The sequence below is a fragment of the Ambystoma mexicanum genome, chromosome 14 (genome assembly GCF_040938575.1).
Source record: "Ambystoma mexicanum isolate Mex_15411 chromosome 14, UKY_AmexF1_1, whole genome shotgun sequence".
In the NCBI taxonomy this organism is placed as follows: domain Eukaryota; kingdom Metazoa; phylum Chordata; class Amphibia; order Caudata; family Ambystomatidae; genus Ambystoma; species Ambystoma mexicanum.
The window spans coordinates 667375015-667398996 of NC_090940.1; the positions used below are offsets into that span (position 1 = coordinate 667375015).

Here is a 23982-nt window from a genome sequence, read left to right on the forward strand (position 1 = left end):
AACTTTAATTAGTTTGAACCGCCCACCCACGTTTTACAGGTAGCTCTACACATAAACATCCCTCCTTCTATACCCCATAACCACCCTATTTGTGTTATATAACTACAAAAAGATTTTTTGCAAATATTTAATAAAAGATTATTTCTGAATAATATTCCATCATATCTTCAATTTTCAATTTTCATTACATCACATATCAGACAAATAGTTTTCTGAGAAACTTAATTCATCAATAGCAATTCCTCAAACCATCATAATCAATTATAGTGCTAAATTCCACAAAAATGTGCTTGACGTGTTTCGGGAATATTGTCCCTTCATCAGGAGCTCTTTAGTTCCGTGTTAACCTTTTCACTTGATAATATCTATAAAAAATTATATAAAAATATAATCAGTCAATCTATCTTAGTTCTGGATTCTCAATACTAGCATCTACCTGTCATGTTTCCTAGTGTGTAATCACCTGGATGATGTTGACAATATTAGTTTAGTAGATTTGGAATTCTAGGCTCCTCGACCTTTGATATCTGGTGTGTAGTCCACCAAAACCTCCCCTAAGAAGAAGTGTATCAGCTGGAAAGGTAAACAATATGGATATGTGTATGAGTATATCGATACACCTGGAAGGATATGTCTCTTCAAATAAGCATGAAAGATGTATATAAAAATAATCTCCATGTACCTGTGTTGTCGGATCCTTGGAACAACCCTCCTAGTTGGATATTGATAGTTTGTAGTTTCTAGTGTCCCTTCAAGGTATGTTCTTCCTGTAATTTCATCTTATCACTTCCTGGCTGATCTATATAAAATAAGTCCAATAGCAATTCTATACATTTCTGCATATTGCTATGAATATAAGGCTTATTCCGAAGTAATCTATTTTATTAAACATTTGCAAAAAAATCTTTTTGTAGTTATATAACACAAACAGGGTGTGGGAGGGGAGAGAGGGTTGTGGACATCTGTTGTCTTTGCATTGTAAACACCACCTATTGTCACAGTTGGCTAATCTCCCTTGCACCCCACTCACTCTCATAAAACATACGTTTAACCTAATGGAATTAGTTCAGGTGTGCTCCTAGTCATCAGGAGAATAGTATACCCTATGAACACCCAGCTTGTCCCAAAACGGTTGGCGCACGTGTGTCACACTATTAATCAGTCCAGAGATCCCAACGGTGTGCATAGGACACCTATGCACATGTGCTCAAACTATTCTGCCCAAAACAAGAACATTTACAACGTCACCATGCAAACACACCCACACTGCGCGTGGGCCCATGTTTCGCAGACACGTTGCGGACCCTCGGACAGCCGAAAAGTACAGTTTTCTGCAAATCTTCAGAGTGTTACCAGATGCACCACCAAGGGGTGGCCAAGGGGGGCCACGGCCACTCTTATAAACATGCTGCACCCCAACAGGCCCACCTGCCTCTATGTGTTTGTTTTGGTGTGCCATCCCTGTGACCTCATCAGGCCACCCCTATGAAAAATGTCTGGCGGCGCCACTGAATGTGTTACTGGAAAAGTACATGCTTACAAACACCCCACAATGTGCTATTGCACATGTATGTATTTGTTTTGAACAATGTAGGCCTGTTTTCCGGGTGCAAGGTCTCCACATCAGCCCTACAAAAGGCCACACCCCAGAGCTGTTCCACAATCTGTTTGTAGCTTTTCAGAGCAGAGTAGTGGCCCACATAGCTTTCAGTGTAATTGATGTTGCGCCATATCTGCTGTGCTACATTACCTTTGCAAGTAATGGCAACCATGTCAGCCTGTTTCACTATGCAGAGTACTGGAGAAAAGTGTTAATGCCCCTTCCTGTGAACCACACCCTCAGTACCAATAATCCGCACTGTCCCATTCCCATGGGTAGCATGCTGGAAACGGTAGTATGCGGCACGTGCGCTTCCCCAAGTACCACAAGGCCCGTGCCCCATTAAAGCAGGAGCAGTCCTTCTTCTCCTTTCAACTATTTTGTGTCCACCACTACCTCATTGGTTACTGTTAAATAGTCACACACGCATCCACCAATCACATCCAAGATGTCAGCATCTAACACTGTCAGTTCTGTACAACACTTCATATGTACCATTACACATTCATAGAGAAAATGTAAGGGAAGCCTGATTTATTGTCTGTGGCTGTTCAGGCAGTTTTATAATGTCATAGAAGAAATTGGGCCAACCAGACCAGAGATGACACCTGACTATTATTTAAATCATAGTCATTTACTGTTTATTTCTCAAACATACACCAGATTATACAAAAACAATTCTATTCATATCAAATATGGCTCCATATACCAAAAACAACACATCCCTCCATACACCCTTCATTCACAACATTTTACAATGTGCCCCTCTGTCTATATTCAGGGGGTCTGAATATAGACAGAGGGGCACATTGTAAAATAATTGAGTGTATAATTAACAACTGCTCGATTTGCTACTGTGATATGAATAATATATCATTGCCCTGTTTCTATCTTTTGTGAATATGATGAATGCATGTAGAAGTTGTGAATGAATGAAGTATGGAGGGATGTGTTGTTTTTGGTATATGGAGCCATATTTGATATGAATAGAATTGTTTTTGTATAATCTGGTGTATGTTTGAGAAATAAACAGTAAATGACTATGATTTAAATAATAGTCAGGTGTCATCTCTGGTCTGGTTGGCCCAATTTCTTCTATGCCATTACACATTCAGACTGCAAGTGTCGCGTGATTCGGAAGCACGTCCAGTAGAAAATTCAGTAAAACTATGCAAAATGTCTGCATTCACATTCATCTACATAGGCACCCATCACCACAAAGTAGAGGTATGATTAGTTTTCCTGCCGTATGTTTACAACTATGATATAAGTGCCTCTGAGCACGGTATCTGCCACTGAACGTCCATTACGTACTTAAAATACATACTGTTTTTTCTCCCATCACCTACCATCAAGTGGCACTTCAATGGTATATGCTTTCAATGTTTTCATTTACCGATATCAGTCATTGCAATATCCAAACAGCAACTCTCTTCTTTCCTCCTACGATTTTCTTTCCGCACAAACCCATCTCCTACACCAATCATACAAATATCGGACAAAAGAAGCACTGAATGTATCTTATGCAACCTAAACCAAGTTCCCAGAACCTTACTGTCTCCACAGCTGTGGGTCTCTGTAACTAATGCAAAACAGGACGGCAAGACTTGTCCCTGGCCTCAAGCCCAGGGATCGTATCTCTCCGGGACTGGAATCTCTGCACTGGATCCCAGTGGCTGCGAGGATTAAGTTCAAAACCCTCTGCATTATCCACAAGACCTTCTGGGCCCTGGGCCTCAATACCATCAACTCTCACTTCCTAGATATCTCCCTTCCCCAGCTCTTCGCTCATCCCCCTCCAACTCCCTCAGGGCCAGTCCCTTCTCCAAGCAAAGAGTTGGCGGTAGGTCTCTTTCTTTGGCTAGGGCCTCCCTCTGGAACAGCTTCCCTGCCTCCCTGAAACTTGAGGAGAAGCATCTCCGGTTTCCGGAAGCATGTCAAAACCTTTCTCTTTGCTTCTGCTTTTTTTCCGCCTCTCCCCTGCTGACATCCTGGCTGAAACTGATTCTGCACTGGTTACCTGGCCACCCTCTGATCTAATACCAAGTCCCTGCCCACTCCAATCGCACCCCTGCACTGCCATTCTGGCAACCTCTGCACTTCGGGACTGCTTTCTGTATCCCTAACAGTCCCACCACCACCTGATGTCTGCACTTATCTTCACACTTACCACCAGCGGGCCGTATTTGTACTTATTGTTATTTATTATTTTTCCCATGTACTGCTCTTTCCCCTCCACCTACCCATGCACTTGCGGGTTCTCAGTGACAAACAGGATGCCTGCCCCTTATGTTGCACACTTCAACCATAGCCTTCTGCATTTCTCTGTACAAGTACACCTTCTGCCACAGTTGTTGCGTACACACCACACCACAACCAGAAACCTTATTGAGCAATGCCTTAGCCTCCACAGTCCCATTTACATGCCGGCCATCCTGAAAAGCACTGGATGTGGCATGTGTAATCCTGAAACTACTGTGCAATCCGCAGGATTTTTCTGCTAGGAACGGGAGGGGAAGACATTTGAAACAGGGTAGGGGATTGGGTCTTTAGTAATGGCTCTGAAAATGTTTTATTTTTTTTTATTTATTTGTGCTTTTTTTTACATGCTTGCAAACAACCTTTTATGTTTTTTCTCTTTATATGAGTTTCTGTTTGCTTCTCCTTACATTTTGACCGAATTCTGGTCAAGGCTTCTTGCACAGTGTAAAAGAACACAACATCGCCAATGGTGGTCAAAGAAATGCCATTTCCATGGAAACAGTGCACATTTTGTGGCTTCATGATCTCATGGTGGGTGGAGAACATCCCATCAGTACACATAAATTCACACATGCTTCTGTTTATAAAACACCTTCCGAGCTCTGGCTGGGGACAAATTATACCGGCATGGCCCCACACTCTTCTTGGTGGTATGCATGAGAAAACGACCTTGGCTTTCAGAAAAATCTGCATCACTGCACTCAGCAACTTCTTCAGGTGACGGAGCAAACGTCCACACGACATGTAACCCAAATGTAACCCAAATGTACACTTCCATAATGCACTACGACAACATTAACAGTAGCGACATAGGCCACATATCTGCAAAGGTCAACCATCCTGCCAAAACTGCACTCATAGAGACTGCCCCACATAGCCTCCACTCCTTCCAACCCGAAAATAGCAGCAACGCCTCTTTGCACGGCATACCTGTGCAGATCTTGCACAAAGATATCACCCACGATCAGCACTGTGCGTCTCTCCATCTCTACGAACCTCACTACACACATTATTGGGAATAAATAGTACTGCCCCTTCCTGCGGACCACACCCATAACACCTGATTGGATAATCCCCACAGTTCCATTTCCATGCCCACCATGCTCTGAATGGCAGGATGTGGCATGTGGGCTTTCCAAGCTACAGCGAGGGCCATGCCCCAGTAAAGCAGGGACAGTCCTTGTTCCCATTCCACTGTTCTTTTTACAGCACTCCCTCATTTGGTACTGTGAAATATTCACACACGCATGCACCAATTACATGAAAGACCTCTGCATCCAACACTATCATTTCTGTACAGCACTCCATATTTACCATTCAACACTTCGAGTGCACTTTGCGTGTGCTTCCAAAGCACCTCCAGTAGAAAGTTCTGCAAAAGAATCCATGATTTCAGCATCCAAAATCATCCGCAGCGGCACCTATCACGACTTTGGCCATGCACACAAGAGTCTAGGCCTTGCCCACACCCAGCACAACATAATGGAGCCATACATGCTAACATGTGGCCAGATACCACAATCCACAGGCCGTACATAGGCAGCACCACTTCTATCCAACCCCCGCACCATAACACAGCGATGCGTGGAAAATGTAACAATTAGCAGAATCCACAAATATACTACTGCCTCCGGCACCCCTACCCACTTTCATTCACAAAGTATTGTGTCACTGCCAACCAAACCACAAAATCTTCACAACATTGGACCTACTCCTAGCAATGTGCACAAAGCAGAGTACCCAAGCACATAGTAGATCCAGTTCAACTCTGCCCTCTTCTATTCTGACAGTATTCCAACTCTGCACCCAGTGGGTACACTGCAGGACTTGTCAGTGCACCATCTCCAGACATACACCCAAAAATGTAGGATGTTCTAACAATCACCAAACCCATGTAAACGACAATATGTGCATGTCAGCTCACTTCTGGTGCTCTATTAAGTTTAAAATGTACTCCACAACCATTCTTTAAAGGTCACCACCCTCTGAGATATGCACAGACAAAACTGCATTGCTGCGGTGGGTGTGCTCAAGGCCTTGCCTCTTGGGTGGTGGCCTACGGCCTACTGCTTTTGGCCATGCACCCAATAGTCTAGGCCTTGGCCACACCCACCACTACGTAATGTAGCCATGCATGCGAACATGTGACTAAGTACCACAATCCACAAACGTACCACAGCCACCGGCACTCCTACCCAACCTTTACACTGTAACACAGCTATGCATGGAAACATGCAACGTTAGCAGAATCTACAAACATAACACAGCCTCTGGTACCCATACCCACTTTAATTCACATACTATGGTGTTACTGCCAACCGAACCAGAAAATCTTCACAACAGTCGCCCTGCTCCCAGCACTCTATTCAGTGCACAAAACCAACACTTCATAGTGCAGTACAGTAGTCAGCACTGCACGCAATGGACACTACCCAAGCCTACAATATATGCAGTTTAACCCTATCCACTTCAATGCACACACTGTTTGAACATTGTACCCACTTGACACACTGCAGATTGTTCACTCCATCAGCTCTAGCCATGGAATAAACACTGTAGGATGTGCTAACAATCACCACGCCCATGAAACCAACAATGTATGCAATGCTGAGAAACCACACACAAGGCAACAATGTCAAATCTACTTGCAACCAGGGCACATAGTTGTCAGTGCAGGGCCTCCAGCCATGCATGGAACGGGCTACGGGCTTACCACACGCAACACAATATAGTACACGCTATGTTAAAATGTTCATGTCATGTGCAATGCACTCCCCTTCTGCAATTCACCTGCCACCAGTCACTATGGAAAGAGGTCGCCGCACAAGCTATCGTGCCGTAAGGAAGGCTGCCTGCATTCACCACACAAGGTAGTTGCCTGTGTAGGTACCTGCGATTTGGCGCTGCACGTACAGATACTGCAGGCACACCACCGTCTTCTTCCACCTAATAATGCGATATATCCGATGAACCACTTCTCACTCTCCCGCCCTTTCCATCCCTTCACCCACCACCAAATGGCGTAAAGTATATTTGCCAGGCCCTTTCGTTGCTGCATTGTCCACGGATAGAACATGGCAGCGTCACCCAAAATGTTGACACACAGCACGCTTCCCTCCAGCCAACCACCGGCCGCATCCAATGTTTGCTGACAGCGCGGCATACTCCACGTCAATTAGACCTTTGACAGCGGAGCGAACAGGGAAATGGGTCCGCGGAACAGAGCAAGATATCACACATTTTTTCAGACGTACATTTCAGTTCTTTGCAACAAAAGTACTGGTTGGATTTCCAGCAAACATACGAAAGCATGCTTTCGGAACCAACTCACTCCTGCCGCAAATTTGGTTACAATCCGTCCAGCCGTTTGGGCTGTAGGTGTGCAGAAGGTTTTTTCCCATTTAGTCTATGGGAAAAAAAAAATTGGGACCCCCACTATAACTTTGCCCCCCTTGAAAAACCCTCACCAAACTTGCCAAAAAAGAGTGGCCATATGCTTTAGTTGCAAAGTTTGGTGAGGATTCTTCTGGGCAGAGTGATGTTATAAGTTGTCCAAAAAGAGATCTTCCTATGGGTTTAGCAACTTAATCATAACTACACGCCCGCTACTGCGGGCCATGTAATAGCCACCACTTCTAAAGGGGTGTGGCCTAATTTCCAAATTAAGTGGGATTTGTTATTTTTGGATCTGCTTCCAATCACCAGTATCTTGGACTTGGAGGTGTTAATATCCCTGTGATTGGCGTTGCAAAGACAGAGACGGCATCGAGGGATTGTTGAAGTCCTATTGGGGTGTAATCTATAAGCACAGAGTCATCCAGGGAGTAGGGTCACCTCCTATACGAGGAGGAAAGTTTCACACCGTTTTCTTTGCATCATCTAAATTAGAAACATGAAGATTGAATAAAAGGGGTGCGAGAACGCACCCCTGTTTAAGTCCCTGATGCATGGCAATGTGACGGGTGATGGTCCCTTCCTCTTATAGGCGAATGACCTTAGTGGTATCACCATATAGAGAATTTAAGTAATAAACGAGAAACGGGTCCAAACCCCAAAGCTGGAGTTTGCTCCAGAGTAACAGGTGAGATACAGAATCAAACGCCTTAGTGTAGCCAATGAAGCAGAAGTACATGCTTCCGCTTGGGCATTTGTAAGCTTCTGACATTAAGTCATGTAATGCACATACATGTGAGATGTACTGTGTGCCGACTGTTGTTGCTAGCGGCCGCCGAACCGTGTAAGAGCGGGAGAAAGCTGTGTGCTTTACAGAGTGGTGCGGTTTGACAACCGGCTGACAGACTGATTGTCAGAGTGCACGCTGGCCACACCGTAGGGTTCATTCCTCTAGTGAACCTACTCTGCAAGCAGGGAGCTGGGAGACGAACGCAGAGAACGGCGAGGAAGGGGATTCTCTGCCCGTTTTGGATCTACAAACTTCATTTTCACCCAACAAGGGGTCACTGCATCACGGAGCTTCTGAGGAGTGTCTCCACACTCGCTACCCACCCAACTGGGCAACTTACAGACAAGTTACACAGCATCCACTCCCCGGCCCCAACCGCTCTTCCCCTTCCATTTTTGCCGTGACTGTTGGGGAACATATCTCCGTTGAGCCGCGGGATGGGGACTGGGAGATGGCTAAGAAACGTGCTTACTCAGTTGAAGGGAGTGTGGTGGCAACACTTTTTTTTTGTTTTCTTCTATCCTTCATAGTGAAAGGATAGCCTCTCATGGGCTGCGGGTTGTGAGCCAGAACTTGCCTGTTATACCCTCTGAACCCCTTCCCTACGCCCTTGAGGTTGGTTGTGTGGTGCAGGTAGCGGCAATCATGAATATGTGATTAGATTTGTAGCCCGGAGAGTTTGGGCCTGCAGTACTGAGCTTTCTGTTTTGGGCCAGTGCAGGTTAGTTGGTCTGGCTATTTCCCTGGCTCTCTGCCTGTGAGAAGGTACTTGGAACTGCATAACACTTAAAGCAGCCTATATCTATAGGGAGTGTTGTCTACTTGCCCTTCTCACGGGGCCCGGAAGAACAAGGCGGCCCATGGCAGATTGATAAAGTGTCGGCTAAACTGGGATCACATAAGCTGCAAGGAACCAAGCGGCCACGCAATCATGTCCCAGGAGGTTTCCCTGCAAGGAACCAAGTGGGCCTGCAATAATGTCGCAGGAGGTTTCCCTGCAAGGAACCAAGCGGGCCTGCAATAATGTCCCAGGAGGTTTCCCTGCAAGGACCAAGCGGGCCTGCAATAATGTCCCAGAAGGTTTCCCTGCAAGGAACCAAGCGAGCCTGCAATAATGTCCCTGGAGGTTTCCCTGCAAGGGACCAAGCGAGCACGCAATAATGTCCCAGGAGATTTCCCTGCAAGGGACCAAGCGGGCCTGCAATAATGTCCCAGGAGGTTTCCCTGCAAGGGACCAAGCGAGCCTGCAATAATGTCCCAGGAGGTTTCCCTGCAAGGGACCAAGCGGGCCTGCAATAATGTCCCAGGAGGTTTCCCTGCAAGGAACCAAGCGGGCCTGCAATAATGTCCCAGGAGGTTTCCCTGCAAGGAACCAAGCGGGCCTGCAATAATTTCCCAGGAGGTTTCCCTGCAAGGAACCAAGCGGGCCTGCAATAATGTCCCAGGAGGTTTCCCTGCAAGGAACCAAGCGGGCCTGCAATAATGTCCCAGGAGGTTTCCCTGCAAGGAACCAAGCGGGCCTGCAATAATGTCCCAGGAGGTTTCCCTGCAAGGAACCAAGCGGGCTTCCAATAATGTCCCAGGAGGTTTCCATTCCTCCATAGTTGATGTCCAGGCCACAAAAAAAGCAAAAAGGCAATTGGTACCCAAATTGGCCATCGATGACAGGCATACTAGGGCGAGCCAAACGCTGGATCAGAGGAAGATGATGGAATTTTTAACCCTTAGTGCTATTGATTTGGAATCTAGGTGCACAACTAATGACTTGGAACGTCTTGACGCTCTTTTATTTCCTGACAACTCACAGAAATGTGTGGTCGATACCAGCTTCCTGCTGAAATTAGGCTACAATGTAAAACGTTAATCCTTAGGGCCGCCCTCGGTGCCTGAAGGAAACAACACAAATGAGAACGGAGGGAGGTCAAAATATGATTGTCTCTAGTATGCCCCCTATATCGGAGATGCCTGCAAAATGATTATAGAGACTAACTTGTCCGCAAGTCCTGATGGCTCACGCATTGCTGAATCATTTAAATCGACTTCTTCTGAAAGAAGCTCTCCGCTGGATAGCACAACTTTGTCACAAGTCTTGGACCAGGAATCTACACACTATGATGACTCTGTCTGCCTCTCCAAACAGCTGGATGAGAATGCAGCTACGTGCGAGGCAGTTTTTGGCCTCTGCTCCCTAATAATGAAGGAGCATCGGGGTCTTAACTGTGTCGTGGCCCGGATTCTGGGCATTATACTGTCTGGAAACATCTACAGGGTGTGCTTTTCTGGATCCCGTTTGGAATGTCTTTAGTAGCCCTTTGTCCCAACTGCTGGTTTTCCAACATCAACGAAGCACACCTTAGCTGGAGTCTAACATGGCCGGTAGTCTATGGTTGCAGGGGTCCATCCTGCCACCGTTTTTAAACACTGGGACTAGGAGGGACTCCCTCCAGCGGGCTGGAATCCTACTACTTGCACGATCGGTTGGTACAGTTGGCCTAGGAGAGCAGGCCAAAGGGTGGGGTTTGCCTTGATGACAACATTTGCGATTGGATCAGGGCCGGGGGCCCTGGAGGCCTTCATTTTCTTTATGACCTCCCTCCCATATGTCATCGGCCTCAAAACCTGAGGCAGGCCCGGCTCCCATCATAGGAGTCTCTGGCATAAGATTTGCAAGTGAAGCATCAAAGTAGAGCGACGTCGAATGTACCAACCATTCCTGAGCTCAGTTACCCGCAAGCAATTGCCCATAGCATGCCCAGAACCTCTTGTTATCATTGCATTGGACTTAAATAACCCATTTGGATTGCCGAGTGAATGTGTGTCTTGTCTCAGCCAGTTCTTATAATTAGGAGAGAGCACAGAGAGTAGTGCTCCTCTATCGGCATCGGCCAAACTAAGATCTCTCTTGGCTGATGCTCTGGCTTTCGGGGACATTTCCCTCCTCTGGTGCATTGCAATATCACGTAGCCCGACGGTTGTGTTGTTATCTTCGGCTCTTGGATGGGCCCAGGTGGAGACACACTGCCCGAGACACCCTAGCAGCACGCAGGTCCCAGTTATTACCGTTTAACCAATTCTCCAGCAACAGATGGTCCGAAAAGACTAAAAGATGTCCTTTGCGCACGTTACTGTGCGACCAGATGATCTGGTTGCCTGGCACCTTCACTCTAATATGGAGGCCACCTCGCTGCATTGTCCGAAGACCAGGCATATACTGTATGTTAAGGAGCTGCAATGAGCCCACATTGCGTGATCAGCGAAAACATAGTCAATGCTTCATGAAGCCTTACCTAGACCAAGCATGTTCTAAACATGTTCCATCCTGGGACTTCTTATTCAGACATGCAAGATCGAAAATATTCAAGAAGTGTCTGCACACGTTGCCCCCCTTTTCCCACCGGTTGTAGTATTAGGCAACTCCGCCTCTGAATCACCATATCTGGGCGGAACGTATACTCGGGAGAATATGTAGGCGCTATATTCACCTGCAACAGTAACGCTCCCTCCAGAGTGAAGAATAGATCATACCAACGGCAGAGGAGCCTACATTTTCCTAAACCGCTTTAGAGACCACCACTCCAGGGGGCGGGGGGGTCATGTAGATTTACAATCAAAACCTGTTAGTAGGGTGCACACGCTCATCCAGAGTGACCAACAACACATGGGGTGGCATCGGACCTACCGTGAAGACCTTCAGGTGGAGCAGGTATTTGATCCCTATAGGCAAACCCCCATTGGTCGACCTCTGGAGTAATATGATAGCCGTCAATATCGAACGTTCCCCTTAGCCAATTCTCCTGAAGTAAAACCCAGGGGATGGTTTCTCTGCGGCTACGGCCCCGGGTGTTCCAAGATAGGCATTTGCAATTCATCAGTACTTGGTGGCTTCAATACTGGCTGGCCTCAAATGAATCCGCGATCCATCGGGCTACCGCTCTCAGTCCAGTGGCCTTAGCCATTGGATTAGCCACAGAGGCCAATAGACTGCTTCCTTCAGTGCAATGCCTATTTGGGACCAAGGGGAACACTGGGTGTTTCTGGGCGAGAGGTGCCTCGTGGCAATCCGGTATATTGACGGTACGCTTGCTGCACACCGTCAATTGGAAGCCCAATGTGTTCAGTTGCACATGGCACGAACTCAACAGGGCTACCACTGCAGGAGATATCCATTACACGATGGCCCCGTTTGCTTCACGTTCAGTGCCGGGAAGCTCCGCGTGCATTATGCCCTTTGTTCCCATGATTTTCAGGGGTGCAATTCTGTGCCACAGGTCTGGAAGAAATCTACGGTTCATGAAAGGACTACCGGTCATTGGGTACAGTTCCTTCAACTTTGCCCATTTCCCAAGTGGCAAAGTCTTAGCGGGTGCCAAGTGGGGTTGCGCCACTCCAACATCCTTGCCAAGGAGGATTGCATCCTCCAAGTGCTTTTGCAATCCCTGCTCTGTATGGGGTGTGGACATCTGCGGCTCCACAGCCTGTGGACGGGGCCATGGGACACTAGGTATTGTCCGGGGAATTGGGCAGGGGTTGTTATTTGCGATTGACAGTCATGGGGGTGGAACCTCCACGATTTCAGGTAACTCACTAAAATTGACAGGGACCATTGTTGAAGCCATATGTGACCCGCAGTTTGGGCCAAACTGTAACCATTTGCCCCCTTGGACTTTTCTGCCTGGTGTATTGTGCAATCGTCAAGGGTTCGAGTGATCGTAGTTTTCCCCAAAAGGGGGCATTCATCAAGCCGACAATTGCATGCAACAGCAGGGTCCATGTTATGCAGGGGCTGCTGGACAGTGCGTTTGGTCGGATTAGGCTTCTTTGTAAAATTGGGCAAAAGACGCCCACGCCGTCTTCTTTTGTGGGTTACGCTGATTTGGCGGTGTAAAAGGTGTGCCGCATCTGGGTTCGCTCACAGGTGTGGGTGGAACAGTCTCCTCCTCACGTGCAGACGCTGAGGTGCGCCTCAGGGGGGCGGTTTCTCTGCCTGTCAAAACAATAACTAGTCCTTGGGACATTTGTTTCAGATCCTTTCCTTCCCTTCCCTTCCCAGTGCAGGAGTTTCGGGCACTCGTGAGCTACTTGGGTGCCTTAGGTTTAGTCGATCATCTGCCCATTCACTACTTGTGGGTCTTCCAAACCCCCATTGCAGCTGCCCAGTGTGGCGTCTACTACTCTTGCGAGTATTCTCTTCAGATCACGCTGTTCTTTAGCCATGTTCGTACAAAGGGCGAAAAGGGCATCGACCGGAGAGGCAACGCTATTAGTATGATTGACCTAAAAACATTTGACCTAAAACATGTGATCGAATTTGTTTGACCTTTTTTCGGTCAAATGTAATTAAATGTATATATATATGGTGGGTAAGGTTATAGAATAGGTTGAGGGGAAGTGGGGAGGTGGGGTTGCCGTGGGTCTCCCTGTGCATTTTAGACCGTAAAAAAGGTCAAATAAATATGATCAAATGTGATCATTTGTTTTAGGTCAAATAGACCCAAACCGAGGACTCTTCAAGCGAGGATTGGAAAGTTTGTAGGAAAGTGGATAGCGGGAAGAAGAAATCAGCTGTTCCAAATACGGTGTGGTGGTTCGCTGGATCACTATAACATTGTTGTAATTACCCGAAGAATTCATGATTCGGCAGGCAGCCCCCAGTGGATCTTTTCGTAGTCCCAGACACCGGTTTAACCGGGAGTTGTCATCTATCGGGAGCGATAGGGCGACACGCCTTTCCACCTCTCTCATTAGTGAGTGGGGGCATAAGAGTAGGGCCAGCAATCGCCCCTAAAGTGTCCAAAGGGGCAACCCTGAAATAGCATGTGATCTCTGCACGTGTTACAGTCAATCCTTGTGGGAGAAGATGGAAAAGTCAGGTACAGTCAATCCTCGTGGGAGAAGATGGAAAAGCCACATACAGTCAATACTCGTAGGAGAAGATGGAAAAGTCAGGTACAGTCAATCCTCGTGGGAGAAGATGGAAAACCCAGGTACAGTCAATCCTCGTGGGAGAAGATGGAAAACCCAGGTACAGTCAATACTCGTGGGAGAAGATGGAAATGTCAGTTACAGTCAATACTCGTGGAAGAAGTTGGAAAAGTCAGGTACAGTCAACCCTTGTGGGAGAAGATGGAAAAGCCACGTACAGTCAATACTCGTAGGAGAAGAGGGAAAAGTCAGGTACAGTCAATCCTTGTGGGAGAAGATGGAAAAGTCAGGTACAGTCAATCCTTGTGGGAGAAGATGGAAAAGCCAGGTACAGTCAATACTCGTGGGAGAAGATGGAAAGGTCGGTTACAGTCAATACTCATGGAAGAAGATGGAAAAGTCAGGTACAGTCAATCATTGTGGGAGAAGATGGAAAAGTCAGGTACAGTCAATACTTGTGGGAGAAGATGGAAAAGTCAGATAAAGTCAGGTACAGTCAAAACTCGTAGGAGAAGAGGGAAAAGTCAGGTACAGTTAGTCCTTGTGGGAGAAGATGGAAAAGTCAGGTACAGTCAATCCTCGTGGGAGAAGATGGAAAACCCAGGTACAGTCAATACTCGGAGAAGATGGAAAGGTCAGGTACAGTCAACCCTCGTGGGAGAAGATGGAAAAGCCACGTACAGTCAATACTCGTAGTAGAAGAGGGAAAAGTCAGGTACAGTCAATCCTTGTGGGAGAAGATGGAAAAGTCAGGTACAGTCAATCCTTGTGGGAGAAGATGGAAAAGCCAGGTACAGTCAATACTCGTGGGAGAAGATGGAAAGGTCGGTTACAGTCAATACTCGTGGAAGAAGATGGAAAAGTCAGGTACAGTCAATCATTGTGGGAGAAGATGGAAAAGTCAGGTACAGTCAATACTCGTGGAAGAAGATGGAAAACCCAGGTACAGTCAATCGGCGTGGGAGAAGATGGAAAAGTCAGGTACAGTCAATACTTGTGGGAGAAGATGGAAAAGTCAGATAAAGTCAGGTACAGTCAATACTCGTGTGAGAAGATGGAAAGATCAGGTACTGTCAATACTAGTGGGAGAAGATGGAAAAGTCAGGTACAGTCAATCCTCGTGGGAGAAGATGGAAAAGTCGGGTACAGTCAATCCTTGTGGGAGAAGATGGAAAAGTCGGGTACAGTCAATCCTCGTGGGAGAAGATGGAAAAGTCAGGTACAGTCAATACTCGTGGGAGAAGATGGAAAAGCCAGGTACAGTCAATACTCGTGGGAGAAGATGGAAATGTCTGGTACAGTCAATACTCGTGGGAGAAGATGGAAAAGCCAGGTACAGTCAATACTCGTGGGAGAAGATGGAAAAGTCAGGTACAGTCAATCCTTGTGGGAGAAGATGGAAAAGTCGGGTACAGTCAATCCTCGTGAGAGAAGATGGAAAAGTCAGGTACAGTCAATCCTCGTGGGAGAAGATGGAAAAGTCAGGTACAGTCAATCCTCGTGGGAGAAGATGGAAAAGTCAGGTACAGTCAATACTCGTGGGAGAAGATGGAAAAGTCAGGTACAGTCAATCCTCGTGGGAGAAGATGGAAAAGTCGGGTACAGTCAATACGTGTGGGAGAAGATGGAAAAGTCAGGTACAGTCAAGGAGAGGAATCGCCTTTGTTACTGTAGCAGTCGAAACCAAAGAATATCTGTATCTGTGGCCTTGTTGTGTGCTGTGTGCCAGCGCTGGGAGTTTCCTCGAACTCGCGCTATCTGTTCGGCCGCTCGCTTCCTGGAGGAGGCGGAGCTTCGGGCCGATCACGTGATCGCTCACGTGACTTCAGACGGGCACAAAAGCACTCTCAGTGCAGCCGAGCGGCGAGAGGAATCGCCTTTGTTACTGTAGCAGTCGAAACCAAACAATATCTGTATCTGTGGCCTTGTTGTGTGCTGTGTGCCAGCGCTGGGAGTTTCCTCGAACTCGCGCTATCTGTTCGGCCGCTCGCTTCCTGGAGGAGGCGGAGCTTCGGGCCGATCACGTGATCGCTCACGTGACTTCAGACGGGCACAAAAGCACTCTCAGTGCAGCCGAGCGGCGAGAGGAATCGCCTTTGTTACTGTAGCAGTCGAAACCAAAGAATATCTGTATCTGTGGCCTTGTTGTGTGCTGTGTGCCAGCGCTGGGAGTTTCCTCGAACTCGCGCTATCTGTTCGGCCGCTCGCTTCCTGGAGGAGGCGGAGCTTCGGGCCGATCACGTGATCGCTCACGTGACTTCAGACGGGCACAAAAGCACTCTCAGTGTACCCTCGCGGCGTTAAGCCCCGCAGGGTAAAGCCCGGAGTCTGACTGTTAAGCGGCTGTTAGGCGCGGAGGCGCTCAAGACAGGTAACTTTTAATTCCTCATTTTCCTTGGTTTGGGGGGATTTTACTAAATTCCTCCATCACTAATCTAGAAAGAAAATCAACAAATGAGACTCCGAAGCTCACCTCTACTGGAAGAGATGGTTGATCAAGAAGGTTCATACCTCGGGGGGGAGGGCAGTACAACTCCTGATATCTTACCTCCTTCTCTACCAGGAATATCCCACCAACCCACCCAGTCTAGCCAAAACATTACCCAAGCGTTTTGCCATCTGGCCCCTGAAGCACATGTGTCTCCTCCACTTATTCAGGAAGGGTGGAAAAGAGGACTGGAGTACACTCTAACAACAAAAAAAATACAAAGTAGGATTAATGACCACTTTGTACGTAAAAGAAATAAAAGTACTAACGATCTAGCAGACCCAAGGGTCATAGCTGGCCAGACTACCAGTACAATTCAGGAGAGTGATGTCAATCCTCCAACACTTATGGCTATTGACTATGTTTATCAAACTGAACCATTACTGTTCAAAAACGGCCCAGCTTCTGCAGCTTCACAGGATGATCTTGAATTACAGGAAGTGCCCCCTACAACTAGTGAGAACACGCTCACAGCACTGAGCTTTGTTTTGAACTCTCTGGTCTCTGTATTTGAACTTTTGAAAACAGAGGTTCAAACACAAGCAGGCATTTTGTTAGAACTTGTAAATGAAGTATCAAAGAATGAGTCAACAACAACGGCACTCACTAATATCATGAATACGACTTTGATCCCTACAATAAAAGACTTACAAAATGAGGGAGTGCAACAAGGCTTGGATCTCACTCAAATATACTCCCTGCTGAAAGAAGAAGCCAAGAACAATCTCACAACTCAAGAATTCATAAGAAACCTATCCACGGAAACTCGAGACATCACAAATAAGAACCATCCGCAGACAGAAGAGGATCCTGTGGACTGCTTTGATGATACACCATTATCAAATTCAGTCCTGGAAGAATTTCGAAGACTAGCAAACGTTGAAATAGAGCCTACAATAGAGATCCTGGAGAGTCCAAACAAAAACACAGCTGTAGACGTCCAAGACTCCCCTCAAATTGAAGCTAATTTAGATCTGGTTACGTCACGTCATCCCAAAAGAAGAAGAAAAAATAAGCAGAAAGAGAGGTTTTTTTCAATTGACCCTCATTGTCATTCACAAATTGAGAAAACTCAAAAAAAAACAAAAAAACAAAAAAAGAGATCCTCAAATAAATCGGCAACAAACGCTTTCCTTAAAAAACTATCACTGAATGAAGAAAAGCCCTCAGCTCCAGAAGTTGATGTATCTCCAGTTGCCGGCCCCTCTCAGAGCAAAAACCAAAAGCCCTCAAGTCCCATCAAAAGAGGAAAGGGCCTAAATGGAAACTCAGTGACTCCCGCAAAATTAAGGAAAGCTCATAGCGATATAACATCTCAAACCACAAACACGGGCATGCAAACTGAGCCAATGAACCCTGTGAGTGGAGCTTTTAATAACTCAGAAACAATCATGCCTAAATTGAAAACTAAGATAGCCCCCATTTTTTTAAAAAAGGGTACTAAAAAAACTGCGACCAGTAGCACGGCACCTCAAATAAGTGCAAGTAACATCAGATTGGCACCCATCTTCCTAAAAACCACTTCAAAACCTGCGGCAGCAACCCCATTGGCCTCTCCCGTTGAGCTCAAACCAACTAATGACAATGCTCTAACAGGGTCCCGGGCCCATGAAGTAGACTGCCGGAACGGATTGGGAAAATCAAGAAACCTAGAGCTCCATCTACAAACTGGCTCAACGGAAGAGGAGGCAGATGGCCCTTACCATACTCCCATAGAGTGGGAGACAGAGCAGGAAATAGCTGACTTCTCAATTCCAAGGATTTGGTTCAGACTGGAAAGACCACTAGGGTATATGTCCCTTTGCAGATCAGTTTTCTTAGCAGAAATCAGGAAAAACTATAAATTGTTTCTTTTTTCATCAGAAGACATCGAATACGTCAAATTTCCAGCTGTTAATGACAAATTTTTTGTGGAGGTCGGCCTCAGCTCAAGAAGAGCCTTCCAGGCATTAATTGGAAACAAAACTGAACTAGCAAGAGCAGGCCTGTTGGTATTTGAGCAGGAGGAGGAAGATGGATTTAGAAATCACACCAGTACATATAGAAACAGAGAGGATTCTCCAAGACTGAGAGGACCAGTCGGTCCACTGAGTGAACATCCAAGGACCCCTAATTCCGGCCCCAAACTAAGCGAGAACCTAATTATGAAATTACCGGAGATTATATCCCAGGTCCTCCTGAATCTCGGCGAGGAGCAAATGAGCCTTTAAGCAAAATAGCCTCGGTCTCGTCTCCTGGAACACAAGAGGCTCTACTTTTCTAAAAAAAAAGCTACTAAAAAATAAACTACTAAAAGAATTTGATATTCTATTATTCCAGGAGACTTGGCTAGTAAACCCCATAGAGATAGAGGGGTTTACAGTTATAAGTCTTGGGGCCTCACAAAAATCTAAAGGGAGACCGGCGGGCAGACTTCTTATGGTCCTCAAAAACTCGAGTATTTAGCAAATTCTCCCTCTCTGCAATAACGTCGCAGGCATTCAGGCCTGCAAAGTAGAGGTGGACTCAGACAATTTAAGAGTCACTCTAGTCCTCATTAATATATACTGGAATCCAGCCACTATAAAGCTGCAAGATTTTCTAGAACTTCTACAGACCATTTTAATAGCAGCGAAGACCAACTTCCAGGGAGCCCACATTATAGTAGCAGGTGATTTTAATGCAGACAATATCACCCTAAACAACAGCCGAAAGGGCAAACTATGGTGGGCCTTTTTTTCCTCCTGGGACCTCGAAATGATTATTAAGCAAAATGGGGACAATGAAATAGAAAATCATACTTGGCGTCGAGGTTCTTCGAAATCCACATTAGATTATATTTTCGTAACATCAGGTCTCGCAACTTACTGCCCGACCCTAACCCTTAACTGGGAAGGAGGCAGTGACCACGCAAGCCTAGAACTTCGATTCTCGGCTTTACAGAGAGACATTAAAGCAATACGTCCGCAGAAATTAGTCGGACTCAAGGGCAAACTGAGAGTGGTAAAATATAAATTTGGTGGGGAAAAATTAAACCAACTTTTAGAAGCAATTCCGGGACCGTCATGGACTTAGGAATTTCATCCCGAAAATTTCGGGAATTTCGTATGGTCAATTTGTCCACCACAGGTGACGAAAGCTGGAGGAAAACAAACACATTTTCATCATTATGATGAGGAAAGACACAAGCAAAAAAGGTCTCTTCATCATCTCATTCGTACTCTAAAAAAAAGGGGGGGGAGGAGAACAACGAGAAACCATACAAAAAATCAGGAAAGCCAAACAATCTTATAGAAACTGGTCTCGTAACCACAAACATCAAATACAGCAAGAAGATGGGGAAAAGATGCTCTACCTGCTTAACGCCAACAACTGCAGAAGCTTTTGGGCCGCACTAAACCAACTGGAGACAGGCCACAATAGCTCTCTCTGCAACCTAGTTCCAGAGCAATCCTGGATCGACTATCTGACCAAGAACTTTGAACATCCAGGTTCTAGAGATTTCACTGGACCCTCAGTAACCTGGTCATTATCATTTACTCAACAAGACATTTTTGACCTTATTCTTTCAGCATCTACATCAAAGGCAGCAGGACCGAATGGTCTAACCTATCAGGTTTTAAAAAATCACCCTACAATGTGGGCAAAGCTGCTATTCCATCTCTTTCGGGAAATCATAAAGACTGGCTCTTTTCCCCCGTCTTGGAAGAATGCACTTATTATTCCATTCTTCAAGGGGGGCGACAGGCTCAAACCTGCTAGCTATCGACCAATCGCCCTCCTTGACATTGATAGCAAATTGTTTATGCGACTTCTCCTGAAAGATCTCACTCACTGGGTTGATACCAACGAAATTCTGTCCCGGCACCAAACGGGTTTCAGGAAAGGCCTATCTACCAGCTTAAATGGCCTTATCCTGAACCTTCTCAGTGAAGGCTCCAATGAGAAGAATGGCACCCCACTTTTTGGGGCATGGGTAGATTTATCCAAAGCATTCGACTTGGTGGACAGGGCTCACCTCTGGCGGAAATTGCAAAATTGAGGGATCCCAGCACCCCTTTTGGCTATGCTTATAGAGCTTCACAAGAATACCACCATCAGGGTAAGACTGGATGACGCCGGCAACTTATCAGAGGCCATAGAGGCTTTCAAGGGAGTCCGGCAGGGTTGTCTAGGTGCTCCGTTGTTCTTTAATCTTTTTCTAGCAGACCTGGGGAATTTCCTTGAATCGGCCTCTATGACAGCACCTAGAATAAATGGGAGAAGTATACACTGGCTGGCCTACGCAGACGATATCGTCTTGCTGGATGGCTCGGCCCGGGGGCTGCAACAGCTCCTTCTCAAATTAAATGACTATGTTAAGCTCAATGGTCTTATAATTAACCCTTCGAAATCTAGAATCCTGGTATTTAAACATCCGAGAAAAAATCTTCCCTCCAGGAAATGGATCCTCAATGAAACGGAAATCCCCAGAGTTGAAGAGCTCACTTACTTGGGCTACGAAATTTTTGCATCTCCATCTATGAGTAAGATGTTACCAATTATTTCTGGGAAGACCTCTAAAATCACGGCCCAGATGAAGAATCTGATGGGGAGATTCTGCAAATTCTCACTATTGCCGCTTCTCAAATTCTATATTGGCAAAGCTGTACCAGTTTTTCTGTACGGCTTAGAAGTGAAACCTATGCTTTGGAATTACAATTGGAGCAAAACTGAGGGTCGGCTATGGAGAGCAGTATTAAACTTGCCTACGTGTACACCTCTTAGTAGCCTGCGATATGAACTGGGTCTGATCTCCCTAGGCTGTCGAGCAGATTGGAAGCTCTTGTCGCTATATCGCGATATTATCACTGCTAGATCTACGACTCTCCTTTTCGATGTAATGGGACATCACAAAAAGGCCAAATCAAAACAACTTCTTGCCCTGGAAAGAAAAGTGGGGGACATTTTACTCAGGCTGAACTCAACATTAGAACTTTTGATTGTCAATCCTCTGAAGATAAAAAAACAACTCGAAATATATGATTGGATTTGTACGATTGAAGGAGTTAGGCTTCTAAACCCACCGAACCTCTTCCTGATAGTGGAGAGAAAAGTAGGCACACTACCACGCTACCTCCAAACATTCCCAGACAAGAACATTCAAAACAATTTCCTCAGACTCAGATTAAATCTGGCTCATACCGGAGAAATTTTGGCTAAAAGACATCAGGGTGACAAAACCATAAAGCTCTGCAGGTCTTGTGACCCACCGAACCTTCAAACATTGAGACATCTGTTGCTAGAGTGCGAGGGGACTTGGACTATAAGACGTCAGCTGCTTGGAAGATTCGTCGCTAGAGAAGAGTCCTTATTACAAGATTCCTTCTGGGACAGACTAATTTCCGGTCAGGAAGTTATGCTCACCACGGCAATAGTAAAGGTTCTAGAAAACTGCTCGATACTCACAAAGTATAGTCGAAGTATCGAATAATGGGTGAATATTTCTCGATCGATCTGTAAGACTTTGGCAGTTTCTATAGTTTTTATTGCTCTTTTTATTTTTTTTGTAAAGGTTTTCTTAGGAAAGCCATAAACAAATAAACAATAAAAAAAATAAAAAAAAGGGTACAGTCAATCCTCGTGGGAGAAGATGGAAAAGCCGGGTACAGTCAATCCTCGTGGGAGAAGATGGAAAAGGCAGGTACAGTCAATCCTCGTGGGAGAAGATGGAAAAGGCAGGTACAGTCAATCCTCGTGGGAGAAGATGGAAAAGGCAGGTACAGTCAATCCTCGTGGGAGAAGATGGAAAAGGCAGGTACAGTCAATCCTCGTGGGAGAAGATGGAAAAGGCAGGTACAGTCAATCCTCGTGGGAGAAGATGGAAAAGGCAGGTACAGTCAATCCTCGTGGGAGAAGATGGAAAAGGCAGGTACAGTCAATCCTCGTGGGAGAAGATGTAAATGTCGGGTACAGTCAATCCTCGTGGGAGAAGATGGAAAAGGCAGGTACAGTCAATCCTCGTGGGAGAAGATGGAAAAGGCAGGTACAGTCAATCCTCGTGGGAGAAGATGGAAAAGGCAGGTACAGTCAATCCTCGTGGGAGAAGATGGAAAAGCCGGGTACAGTCAATCCTCGTGGGAGAAGATGGAAAAGGCAGGTACAGTCAATCCTCGTGGGAGAAGATGGAAAAGTCAGGTACAGTCAATCCTCGTGGGAGAAGATGTAAATGTCGGGTACAGTCAATCCTCGTGGGAGAAGATGGAAAAGGCAGGTACAGTCAATCCTCGTGGGAGAAGATGGAAAAGGCAGGTACAGTCAATCCTCGTGGGAGAAGATGGAAAAGGCAGGTACAGTCAATCCTCGTGGGAGAAGATGGAAAAGGCAGGTACAGTCAATCCTCGTGGGAGAAGATGGAAAAGTCGGGTACAGTCAATCCTCGTGGGAGAAGATGGAAAAGCCGGGTACAGTCAATCCTCGTGGGAGAAGATGGAAAAGGCAGGTACAGTCAATCCTCGTGGGAGAAGATGGAAAAGGCGGGTACAGTCAATCCTCGTGGGAGAAGATGGAAAAGGCAGGTACAGTCAATCCTCGTGGGAGAAGATGGAAATGTCGGGTACAGTCAATCCTCGTGGGAGAAGATGGAAATGTCGGGTACAGTCAATCCTCGTGGGAGAAGATGGAAATGTCGGGTACAGTCAATCCTCGTGGGAGAAGATGGAAATGTCGGGTACAGTCAATCCTCGTGGGAGAAGATGGAAATGTCGGGTACAGTCAATCCTCGTGGGAGAAGATGGAAAAGCCAGGTACAGTCAATCCTCGTGGGAGAAGATGGAAAAGGCAATTATAGAGTATTTTTAAGGGCAGTGGCACAGAGGTATTTGTGCAAGTGCCCATGAGACGAGGAGTATGTTTGCAGGCCGTGGTTAGATGTTATAAATGCAGTTTCTACTCCACAAGCAGGCAGAGTGTGCAAAGAGGAGTGTAAACACTCTGCACACCGTTCACTATTCTTGTGTCATATATTTATGATGCCGTGTGAAAAGCCAATGGTTAACACCAAATTCACAAATATGTCACAAGTTACTAAACACCAGGCACCAAAATGATCTATTGCTTTGCTTGGAATGAATTCCTGGCTTTTCTATAGTTCTTGAGCACCATGTGTTCAAGTGCCTGCTGTGAACCAGCTGCTAAGCCTGTTAAGCTTTGCGCCCCAATCACGCATATTCATTGAGATCACGTAAAGCGCGCCACCCTCTGCGTTTACTTTGAAGTCCCTGTTTTCTCCATTAACTCTGACATCTTCAGAAGCACAGTGGCAAAGTGTTTTTCTAGTGGTCACTTTTTAAAAGGATATATTTGCTCTTTCACAACTGCTGTTGAATCTCTGCTTACATGATGATTTTCTGTGTTCGTGATAAAGCCTGAGGTTTTCTAATGTCTTGTTTGTTAATGGACTGCATACATGTTTTATAATGTACTCCATGCACATTCGTGAAGCCGAATTCAAGCATGTACTGTGTGATAGAGCGTTGCACTTTGGCTCTCCAGAAAGTTGCACTGGTA

The 23982-nt window shown here is 46.1% G+C and overlaps 1 protein-coding gene across 8 annotated transcripts in view; it reads left to right on the forward strand.

Annotated features, from left to right (window-relative positions):
• SYNE2 (spectrin repeat containing nuclear envelope protein 2) overlaps positions 1–23982 on the forward strand; it is a 1840150-nt gene that overhangs the window by 303102 nt on the left and 1513066 nt on the right. The window lies entirely within an intron of this gene.